Source organism: Galeopterus variegatus, unplaced genomic scaffold (assembly GCF_000696425.1).
Source record: "Galeopterus variegatus unplaced genomic scaffold, G_variegatus-3.0.2 Scaffold3527, whole genome shotgun sequence".
Classification (NCBI taxonomy): Eukaryota; Metazoa; Chordata; class Mammalia; order Dermoptera; family Cynocephalidae; genus Galeopterus; species Galeopterus variegatus.
The window spans coordinates 139,146-151,588 of NW_007729638.1; positions in this window are offsets into that span (position 1 = coordinate 139,146).

A 12,443-nucleotide genomic window follows, 5' to 3' on the forward strand; every position below is an offset into this window, starting at 1 on the left:
AAAAAATCCTAGTAAATCTTGAGAGAAATATGTCATAGCAGAGCTTAAAAACCGTAGTGCAATATATAACAGTTCATAAAATATTCTATCCAAATAGCCAAAACCGTAAGGCGTTTGGACCAGAAGTAGTTAACTCCAGGAACGGCGTTTTATTAGCTACTAAAATTAAGAAAGGGGCAGCGCTGTTTCACAGCCAGATAATTAAGTACCGTTTTCTCTTTTTTAATTCTATAAAATTAAACTTCCTGTTTTAAAGGTCTGGAGGGGCCTTGGGCAAACGGCCCATGGATGAGCCCTGAGGGCAAGTCAGAAAACACCCCAGCCCCGTGTGTGCCCAAGACGTTAAAACCAGCGCTGGAAAAAACGCGCCGCAGTCAGCAAAAAATTGCAGGTCATAAATCAGAGATCCATTTTTTCACATCATTTTAACTAATCCATTAAATCTTGCGCCCAGGGCTCTATCAGAAGCAGGAGCTGCAGCTGCCTGGCACCCACACCTCCTGGTGGTGTTCAAACGCGGTCAGCGGTGACCCACGTCAATTAAACCGGGTCTCCAGGAGGGGTGGCCGTGGCCCTGGACCCCCTCGTCACCATGCCTGGTTCTGTGGGCTAGGCAGGGCCTTGTCCTACTCGGAGTGTCACTTCCCTTCCCAGGAGTGAGGGAACCCGAGTTCAGGGGACCGAGGTTCTCCAGGCTGCAGCTCACTGGGAAACGGACCCTGTCACAATTCCATCGACCCTTTCCCAATTTCCTCCACCACATCATGGCAAGGAAATAAATCGCCTCGATCATGCCGTGGGCACCTAAGTAAAGCAGGTATTCCCCTCTCTGGGGTGAGTCTGGGTTTTGTGGGCCTTTAGTGCATACAATTTGGGGACCCCCTTTAAGAAAAAGAGTACAGAACAACTCAGTTATTAAAGTATTATAAAAACACATGACCGCAGGGCACCAGTTGCTTGGCAGCCTCATCAAGATTGTTTGGGATGGTGGTCGGGGTTTTCTCTCGTTTAATTTTATTTCGCTTTGGTTGTTCAGGGGCCTTTTTGCTTGTATGTGTAGACGAATTCTTAATGAACTTAATTTAAACCTCTTTTCTAACAACGCAGCCAGGTGGGTTGCTTTGTGTTCAGAGACAAAATGATGGGGTGACGGGGACTTTCTCACTTTCCCTCGGCCAGGCTGGCCCCAAGGAGACAGGGCAGCCAAGTGAGTCCAGCCAGGAACAGAGACCAGGCAAGGATGGTGACTCACCACCTGCCACCCCAAGGAGCAGCGGCCAGGTTTAGGGTCACTCCGTCTTCCCTGACTTACAAAATGATTCTTTCCACGGAAAGCAAGCTCCAACTTGCCAGCCACACAGTGTGAGTCTCTGCTTCTCTCCAAGCCTCCATCTGCCTCCGTCCCTCCAGTTGCCACCTTTGCGATGACATGTCTGGGGACATCTGACCCCCTCCACAACAGCTCAGGGAAGAGGCAGGGCTATACACTGCACCCTAACCTGGAGCCAGGCTGGACAGTGCGTGTGGGTCTAGAGACCTGAAAATGCTGCACAGACAGGAAGCCCGGGTTGGGATCCTGGGGGACAGGAGCACAGCAGGTGGCAGGGATGGAGGCATTTCCCGCCCGGACACTGGAGGAGCCCCAGCACCTATGCTGCAGTGGATGGAGGCTGCAGTCGCCCCAGCTTTGCAGCTCAGGTGAGGCTGTGACACCTGGCCCCTCTCTGCAGTGAGACCCGCCCCAACGCAGACCACCTGCCCTTGGAGAGGAGGAGCCCATCTGAGAGTGGGTGGACAGCTTCCCTCGGGGGCCTCTCTGCACCCAGATGCAGGTCCGGGGCCCAGAAGAACCGCAGTCCTGCACGAGTGGGGTCTGCTCCCCTCATGTCCCCCCAAAACCCAGGCCAGCCATAGGAGACGAAGGCTCGTGGCTGGAAGGCCATGGAAGGCCAAACCCTTTTGTAAATTTATGGAAATGCATGACCACATTTTCTTTACGAAATACTAGCTAAATCTTAAGAGAAAAACTTAAAAACCTTTTATGTGGCTATTAAGTTTTTGGCCAGCCAGATTATCAGGTTTCAGGCATCTGCTGGTGAGCTTCTACCCCAGATTTCTTCTGACAGAAGCCACAGCTCCTCTGTCTGGCAAAGAACACCCAGTGAGCCCCCCAGGCCAGTCCGTGCCAGGAGGGTCTTCACAGGAAAGGCCAAGGGCCACGTGCACACAGACATGTGTGCACACACTACCACCCACTGAACTGTGTGCACACACTACCATACACTGAAATGCACACACACTAACACACATTCACACAACACGTGCACAAACACACTAACATGCACACACAAGCACACGCATGCACACACTGACATGTGCACACACTGACACGCATATACACTGCCACACACACCTCTCCAACACGCACACATGTGCACACTGACATGCTCATACACAGTAACACACCAACATGCACACACACACAACACACTAACATCTATTCACATGCACAACACTGACACTAATGCACAACTGACACATTCACGTAAGCAGATACCTACTAACACCGGCACACACACTTACATACCCACATGCGCACACGGACACCCTTACATACACCAAGGCACACACTAACCCTGTCCCCACACAGAGCCCTGGCACATGGCCCTCTTCTACCTCATGAGGACAGTGAGAAGGTGGCCGTCCACCCTCCCCAGAGCCCGGCTGACCTCAGACCTCTGGCCTCCAGCACCATGAGACATATGCGTCTGTTGTACATAAGCCAGAAAACAAAACCAAAGAAGCAGAAAACAGACACGTGCACTGTCGCACGCACACGCACACGCACACGCACACACACACACACACCCCTGTTTGGAAAAAGCTAAAGGGAATTGCACAGTTGGCTCAGGTTAGTGATCTTGTTCTTAAGGCTAAAGGCTTCAGGGCTCAGCTCTGCACCCCCAGCTCTCTGAGCCCTTGGCTGCTGTGGTCGGTGGGGGTGTGTGTGTGTTCTGTCCGGACCCTGGCCCCATGCCGCCGTCCAGGGCAGAGGCCTGCCTGCAGAGGGACAGAGGGAAGCCTGTCCAGGAGTGGCCAGCAGCCTGGGGTCCACTCTCCTGCAGTGGAGGATGGGGCATCTGAGGGGGCTCCCCTTTCTCTACCTCCCCAGAGGGTGGTCCCCCTTCTCCTGGTAGTGAGTAGAAATTCCCCCAGATGCCGTAACACTGGTGAGCAGGAGAGGACTCAGACGCCAGAGAGCGAGCCCTGAAGTCCCCCAGCAGCCCCCAGTGCAGGGCTCAGGAATCAGGGGGTCCCCTGAACCAGCAGAAAGAAGTGACCCTGTCCACAGAAGACGGGAACAGAGACGGCATTAGACAAGCCTGGAGATGGGGTTCAGGCGCCCTTGCTCTGGAGACCCGTCCACGGCATTCCCATCTCTGCACGGGGGCCAATTGACAGCCAAAGGGGACACAGACCTGACAAAGAGTGGGTTTCCTGATGGGTGGATTTATTAATACAAAAAAAATAGATATTTTCATGATGAACATTTATTTATTCAGTGGGTCACTTTTATTTGTAAAGTAAGGCTGCGGGAACACCAGACGGCGTGGGAAGGTCTGGGGTGACTGTAACTGTGGTCTCTGCCCAGAGCTCAGCCCAGCATAGGCTGAGAGTTGCTACACAGCACCACGCAGGGCAGAGGAGCCACCATGTGTGGCTGGTGGCCACAGCACCAGCACATGGCCTGTGTTCTCTCTGTAGCTTTGTACAAATGCTGTGCACCATCTCACACGTGCACACACACACACACACACACACACGAGTGTGTATTTTATTCTCGCCCTCCCCCCATTGATTACATTTCCACTCCTGAGGTTAAAATTGTGCCACCAAATTAAACTCAGTGGTTCTTGCCACTGGCGTCCTAGGGCTGGGGGAGGTGGGCATCCGGGCCAGCAAGCCCATTGGTGGCGGATGTCCGGATGTTGACCGACAGGGCTCTTCCTTCCAGGCAGTGGGCCATGCCCTCCTGGTGGCTCCCTCGGTCCCACCACAGGTCAGCATGCCCTGGGACCACTTCAGAGCCAGTGCAGATCTTGTGGGTGATCCAGTTCCAAACTCCAGGCCTGAGGTCATTCTGAGCCTGGGCGGGAGGCCGGCCCCGGGCCGGGAGGGCCAGTGCCCTCGAGCACTTTAATTGGCAGCAGCCAGCAGACCTGTGCACATGTGTGGGTTGTTTCAAAGACAATAAATCAGGGACTTTCCAGGCTGGTGCCCTGCCAAGGCAGATAGAGGGGTCGAGGACAGCAGGAGCCACCACAGCCCTGTGTCGAGGGTGGCTCTGGCTTGGGTGGTGGTGGGACTGGGGGGAGAAATAGATTAGATTTGTCTTCAATGAGAGTCTGTGGTCAGCTTGGGGCTGGATGTGTAAGATGAAGGAATGTGCTGTTGGTGAGAGGAATGTCTGCGTCGAGGGGCTACTGGGTTTGGAGGGTGCCTTGGCTGTGATCTTGAACCAAAGGGCACCTATCCAGAGGGACAGAAGGTAGAGGACCCCAGGGGTCAGCAAGGCCAGCATTTCCTGTTATGAATGGGAGAGGCCAGCAGGGATGTGACTTGCCCAAAGTCCCTCAGCAGCCCTGGGACTACAGCTTGGCTCCCAAGCCCATCCTCCACCCACCGTGACACATGGGCACATGCCCCCACCCAGAGAGCCCAGACAGAATCATGCCCATAAGTACATCCTTGACAAATGAAGCCCCTCAGCATGAGAGCAGGGTCACAGGCAAGGTGGGCTGGGGGGGGCCCTGGGAATGGGGACCGGGCTGGGCAGTCACTGGAGGAGCAGGTGCCTGCAGAGCCAGCATGCTGCAAGGGGCCTGGCTGCTGCCAGTGACATGTGAGGACAGAGCCCACCTGACCCTCTCCAGAGCTTCTCTCCTCTGGGATCTTCTTAAAATCCAAATGCCTCTGAGGGGCCTGCTTCAGAGGAGACCCACTTAAAATAATCATCATCGACATCATCATCATTACAAATTAGCTTCAATTAATGGACTCTATGAAGAAAGCCCTGTTTACTAAGCCCATTTTATAGATGAGTAAACTGAGGCACAAAGAGTTTAAGTAACTTGCTAAAGGTTATACAACTAGCAAATGGCAGAACTGGAATCCAACCCAGGAGCACACACTCTTCCCAGACGTGCTATTCCGCCTTCTCTGAGAGAAAGGAAATGGGATAAAATTAGAAGTTCAATTGGGCGGTCCAGAAGCTGACCAGAAACAGAGAACAAAGGAAACTGAAGAATTGCCCAGGAGTGCTTGGCCCCAGGACTGGCAGTTTACCCACACTGAGACATAGCGTCATGACACATCACAATACTGGGGGAAGAGAGGTACTGAAAGCTTTCAGAAAGGGGAGAAGCAGACCATATTTATACACAAGGCATCTGGAATGCAAACAGCACCAAGCCCTGGCAGCATCTGGGTGCTGGACGGCAGCAGAGCCACACTTCCAGAATCTGAGGGGAAATAATTCCCAGTCTAGAATCCCCTGTTCAAACACAGTCAACAGTGCTGGTAGAGTATGGGCAATTTCAAAGATGAAAAGCTTTCAAATTTTTACATCCCACGAGCTCTTTCTCAGAAAGCTACTAAAGGATGTGCTCCAGTAAATCAAGGTTATAAACCAAACAGGGAAAAAATAGAGAAGTGAGATCCAGGAAATAGAAAAGCCAAAGTCTGAGAGAGGCAGGCAGTTCCCAGGGTGCCGGTGACAGCAGCCCCAGGACAGTCATCGCACCGGGCCCCAGGGAGGGTTCCTAGGCCTGATGCATGCCCCTCTCTCCCCAGAACTGTTTGCAGCACCGTTCTGCTCCCTGACTTGTCCTGACTGGGCTAAGGCAAGCAGAACAGCATGGAGAAAACAGAAAGAGGGCTCCAAGAAAAATAAATGAAATTAACAGAAACCTGATGTGTTTGCGTGTTTTTAGAGAAATTTTCTCTTTAGGATAGCTTAAGGATTGATTAGTAACAGCTGCGTAGAAACTTATGCAAATGAAAATATAAGGTACTTGTTAATGCGGGCGAAGAAAACAGTTGTTTAAGAGAGGAAATGAAATCATAGTTCTTTACACAGCTCGTCTGCGGACAGTACGTGCACACTCATGAAGATGAAAACCCTGGAAACTGGTGTACTGAAAATTGTGGAATAACCGGACTGGTGAGTGTGTGTGTGTTAGGAAAGCTAGATCTTCACCCTCCAACAGCACAGAGTCAATAGAAAATCCTTAAAACTGAATTGCTACATGTGTTATATAAGGTACAGACATGTCACTTTAAAATGTAAACCACAGACTTAAAATAAAAATAAAAATTAAAAAAAAAAAAATGTAAACCACAGACAGCAATGCACAATGACTGCATTTACTGTGTGATGACGGTAGCAGTCATTTAACTGCGAATATGTACATCAGAACATCATGTTGTACACTTTAAAGATATGCAATAAAAATAAAAATAATTTTTAAAAGATAAATACAGGTAAAATTCTGAAACCGCTGAAAACAGCTGCTTCTGAAGCAGAAGCCGGAGGGCGGTGTGAGGTGTGGGTTGTCATCCGCCTTCCTCAGCAGCCTCGCCCTGTGCACACGTGTGACTTCTACAAAACACCTACACAGAATTCTGATACAAAATAGACACTAGTTGAAAAAAGAAGAAACTGGAGGAACATCAGCGGGTTTTTCATTCGGGGCTGCCTGGAGGGTCCCTTCAGTACAAGCCCCTCTGGCAGGGGGTGCTTCTAGGCACTTTCTCCTGGGGCATGACCCCTCCAGGGACTGTCCCTCTAGTGACTGGCAGGTGTGCTCCAGGATTGTGTCCTCAGGGACACAGGGATGTCAGGAAATAAACCAATTTTGATGCACAATATGGGGAGCTGCTGCTGCAACAGACCCCCTGACAAGAAGACAAAGGGTGAGACGCAGAGAACTGGAACGCAGACCTGGGAGGGCGTCGGTGGGGACAGGCAGTCTACGCAGCCCAGAGGCAGCCGGCCAAGGTGCAATGTGAGAGTCACCTGTGCCTCCCAGCGCACCGCCCACACTGCTGAGAAGGTGCACGTGGCAGACGTCAGATTCCTGCTCTTGGAATCTAGCAGCCCAGAGGCAGCCGGCCAAGGTGCAATGTGAGAGTCACCTGTGCCTCCCAGTGCACCGCCCACACTGCTGAGAAGGTGCACGTGGCAGACGTCAGATTCCTGCTCTTGGAATCTCCGTCCCCCCTCCTGCCTCTCTACCCTCACCTCCTGGAACGAGAAGCCACTGTCTGACGCTGAATCAGTGTGGGTTCAAGTGCCACCACTGTAAACTCCAGCACAGAGTGGACGGACAGGGGCAGCCTTCGTGGAACGCCCAGGCTCCCAGGATACCGGCAGGTCCCGGCCAGGCGTCCTTCCTACCCTTCCCCGGAGCTCAAGACTGTGGCCCTACTGTGTGCGGGTGTGCACGTGCCTGCACGTCTAACAACAGTCAGGGGCCCTGTGGGGACGAGCAGCAATATCTGTCACTGGCCCATCTGCGAGGCTATGCACCTCCAAAGGTTCCTGTAGCATGCTGTCCCTCTGGCACTGTCTGTGGAAAGGCTGCACAGCCTGCCACAGGGCTCGGGGCTCATGAGAAGGGGACCAGAGCCAAGAGGAACAGGTGCCCCGCTGGATGCCAAGGACAGCATGGACACACAGCAGTTGCAGGGCTCCTGGGCATCCTGGTCGCAGCTCAGGGTAGGGCCTGTCCCCACCCAACCCTCAGGACGATCTGAGTCAGAACTGTCCACACTCTCAGGTCCCTACAGGCTGGTGGCCCCTGTACCTCCAGCCTAGATATAGGTTCCCACCCTCTCTGGCTGGGGTCCAAATTCTGGAGGCCCCTAAAAAACCAACTGTTGGTACCTCTGCACAAGGCCCCGCAAAGTGAGGGCCACACTCATGGGGCACCACTTGCAGCGACATCACGAGGGAAGCTGGCACTGTGATGGGCATCCAGGGGCTGCCACGGCCTCTGCCCCCACACTGCTGGAGCCCCACATCACTGGTGAGGCCCAGGGTTTGTGGGGCCTGTGATGAGGCTTGGGAGGGCCACGCATGCTCAGAGCGGAGCCTTTGGGCCTAGTGTCCACAAGGCCCCTCCTGGTGGCTCTTTGGAGACCTGACCCCCAGCTTCCAAGTGCCTGTTCACTCCTGGTGTTTAACGTGGATTCCTCTCCTTCCTTTGCAAAGGTGACAGTCCTAGAGAGGCAGATCCTCCTGCTGAAGTGTGTGTGTGTGTGTGTGTGTGTGTGTGTACATACATGAGTGTGCTTGTCGGTATGTACACACGTGCTTGTATTGTGTGTGTGTGCATACATTTATGCACACATATGTGTGTGTGTTTAGTGCACACAAAGGTGCTGACTGCAGTGTCAGGAAACAGGCAGAAATGGTCAATCAAAGCACAGAGAATGGACCTCCCTTCTCACCTTCAAATCAGGCACTGTATCAGTCCGTTTTTGTGTTGCTATAACAGAATTACCTGAGACTGGGTAATTTATAAAGAGCAGAGTTTAGGGCCGGCCCGTGGCTCACTTGGGGGAGCGTGGTGCTGACAACACCAAGTCAAGGGTTAAGATACCCTTACCAGTCATCTTTTAAAAAAAATAAAAAATAAAATAATGAAAACAAAGAACAGAGGTTTATTTGGCTCATGATTCTGGGACAGCTGCATCTGGCACAGGCCTCAGGCTGCTTCTACTCATGGCAGAAAGCAGCAGGATGCCAGCAGGTACAAGCAGATCACATGGCGAGAGGAAGCAAGAGAGAGAGAGAGAGAGGGGAGGAGCCAGGGTCCTATAAACAACCAGCTCTCGTGGGAACTAACCAAGTGAGAAGTCACTCATTACTCCCCCACCCCCCGGAAGAGCATTCATCCATTCATGAGGGATCCACCCCCCTGACTCAGTCAGTTTCCAACACTGCCACATTGGGGATCAGATTCCCACATGAGTTCTGGGGGGACAACACATCCAAACTCCATCAGGCACCGTCAACAGAGCATCAAGCAGGGAGAGGCCAGCCCTGGCCCTCCCATGTCCACAGAGTGCCCCCAGGATATCAGCATCAGCCTCAAGTGCCACCCCAGAAGACAGCCCAAGGGTCCTCCCTGCCACAGCCCAAGGTGGCAACGAGCAAATCAGGGTGTTTCTTCTCCGTCCTCTTATCAGCAACGGATGGGAGATTCTGACTTTCTTAACACCAAAATTAACAACAGCCCCCAAACCAGGGGGTCACGAGGGAAGCCTCAGAGATGACCCCTCCCGTGACCAAGGTGGGTGTGGCTGGCAGGAACCAGAGGGACAATGCCGTCCCTCACCTGGACTCTCGAGTCTGTGGCTGTGAGACCGAGTGTCCCCGGAGGCCGGCGCCTGCCTGCGTGGGATTCACTTGGAGCGACCCGTACGCGGCCCCCTCCCGGCGGGGACAGCGTTCCAGCCACTTTCGGCTCCTCGCACGCGTCTTCCTGGGGAGCGTTTCTGGGCAGGCCGCATTCCAGTACGCTAGTCTGTACCTGGTGCTGAAAGGTGGCGAAATGATAAATTAAATGAGAAGGCGATGGCTAAGGCCCCTATTCATAATCCGCAGTCGGAGGGCTCGGGGGCCATGAGTCTCCCCGGCAAGCGCTAGGTCGCTCATAAAGGTCCGATTCACGCCGAGGAGCCGCCCCGCCGCCCTGCTGCCCGGGATTTGCCCCACAGAGGCGGGGGGCTGGGGGCGGAGGCGTGGGGGTGCTGGGGACTCTCCGCCGGGGTCCCACGTGGGCTCACCTCTGCCTGTTGTTCCAAAGCAGTTTTCTCTCTTTCCACCTCCTCCCCCCCCCCACGTCCCACCCAAACAGGAGCTCACATGGTCACCCACAGACCCCTGCCTCTCTCCTGGCCTCTGGCTCTCTCTGGAATTCCCTGGCCGGCCCAGGTGTACACAGAGCAGCTGATTGTGAGGCGTGTGGCTCGGGCGGCCCGTCCTGCGTGGCACATTTGCTGGGTAACGAGCAAGGGACCAGCATGAGCTGGGGGCGCAAAGCGGAGGGGGCCCCGGGTCCTCCCAGACACGCTCCTCCCCGCTCCGTCTTCCACGCAGGTTACGCGGCCACCCACGGCCTCTCTCCAACCCGGGGATCACGATTACCGCCTCCTTCCTGCACCCAGTAAGGATGTGTACACACATCACTGGGGCCGAGAATCCAAGACCGAGAAAACATCAAGGCCCAAAGCCGTGAGCCTGTCTCCCCACAACACCCCCATCTTTTGTTGATTCTGGAAAGATCCGCCTGTTTCGGGGTTACAGTAGGTCAGTTCAGGACTTGTCACTCTCCCTCCTATGCTCCAAGGTGACATCTGGAGTCCAGGGTGGCACCCAAAGAATGGTCAAGGTGGTGGGGACAGGTGGGGGCAGGGTCCTGGGTTGGCAGCTCTGTACCAGGTTGGCGGAGACACATGTTGTGCAGGCAGGTCTCAAGCATCGCTGGTCAGGCTTCTAGGACTTTGGGGATGACCCGGCACTCTCAGCTCCTGCCTCCCTCAGCCATCTGTCCTTGCCTGCTCCATGTCACGATGGTGCAGGGGACACCTCCAAGACCGACGCCACATTGACCCCAGGGGGTGCAGGCTTACTGGGGGAGGGTCTGGCTCCCTCCCTGTGTCTGGCCTGCCCAGCGCCTACCTCCCATTGAGTCCCTTTCCTTGTCCCCTTCCCACACACCTAGCCAAGGGCGTCCAGCCCAGGAGGGGCGCAGGAACCGGTGCTGGAAGCTTTGTCTGGGTCACATTTTCCCCAGCTCTTCCTTAAACATAAAGCCTGAGAATTTGCCACCTCGATTCTCTGGTCTCTCCATGGCCACATCTCCTCGCTGTGCATTCATGGTTCACATCCTGCCACGTACACGGAGAAGACTGCAGATGGGGGAAGTTTGGGGTCCCATGAGTTAACATGTCACATCACCCCCTAATTCCAGGAGTGCATTTGTGTGTGTGGAGCTCTGGACCCAGGCAAAGTTTGGAGTAAAAGGAAGCAGAATCTCGATTCTGTAACCGCCCCTGCCTGGTGAGCAGCCCAGAGGGGAGAGTCTGGGGCAGTGCAGAGGACAGCAGTCGCGGATCCAGCAGGATGCTGGAGGCTCACGCCAAAGGGGTCAGTTGAGGAAGGCTAACCAAGGAGTTATTTACAACAGCCTGGTCAAGGGCGGCAAAAGCAGGGGCCGGCACTTACAGCCCCAGGTGCTTCGTGTGGCACCCGCGGGAAGGGTAGGAGGCGTTGCTGGGCCTGGAGAGGAGACGGCATGGGAGGACCACTGCAGGGGTCGTGGGCAGGGGACACAGCCACCCCACGGTGGTGCAGCACAGAGGAGCTAGGGCCTCTAACACCCTCTGCTCCCTACTCTGAGCTTCTGCCGTGACTTCCATTGTCCAAACCCAGCCAAATCTGGAGGCGCGAGATCCCACGGAAGCCACCTCCAGGGTCAGGCTCACGGGCCTCTCCTGCACAACCCGCAGGCCCCAGGCTGGGGGCAGACAGAGCCGGGCACTGGGTGGGTCTGGAGGTGAAGAAGTCCACTCCATGCACCTTTTCAATGGCATTTTCTCATTCTGCAAGGGAATTGTCGACCGTGTGACTGGAGGCTGCAGTCTGGCCCTTGGGGCTCAGACATATCACCCTACTGGGTTTGGCATCTGCTCAAGGACAAGAGCACGACTGTGGGTCATAAAGCTGGAACATGCATGGAGCAGACAGTGTTCTCCCCACTATGCCAGGCTCGCCCGGCACCCTGAGCGTGGGGGGCATTTTCCCAAGATTAGGGCCCAAGTGACAGTTCGGGGAGTGAGTGCCTGTCTTGGGGCTGCCCTAACAAAACACTCTCGGGCAGCTCAAATGACAGACATTCATCACTTCACAGTCTGAGGCTGGAAGTCCAAGGTCAAGGCGTCTGCCATGCTGGTGTCCTCTGAGACTGGGACAGAGGGTCTACTCTGTGCTCTCCCCTAGCTTCCGGTGGCCTGCTGGAAATCTCTGCTGTTCCCAGGCCAGTCGCCCCCCTCTCCGTATCTCCCTGAGTGTGTGTCTCTTTCTGTGTCCAAATTTCGCCTGTTTATGAGGACACGCTTCATTTTGGATTAAGGCCCACCTTAACGAACGCATCTTAACCATCTGCAATGAATCTATTTCCATATAAGGCCACATTCCAAGATATTGAAGGCTAGGACTTCAACACATGAATTTGGGGGCGGGGGACACAATTTAGCCCGTAACAGAAATTGAGGGAGGCGCCCAGGGCGACGAGGGCCTCACCCACCACATGACATCCAGCTTCTGGTGTCGTCCTCCGAGGACGGAGTGAACCCAGACCAGACACCAGGCC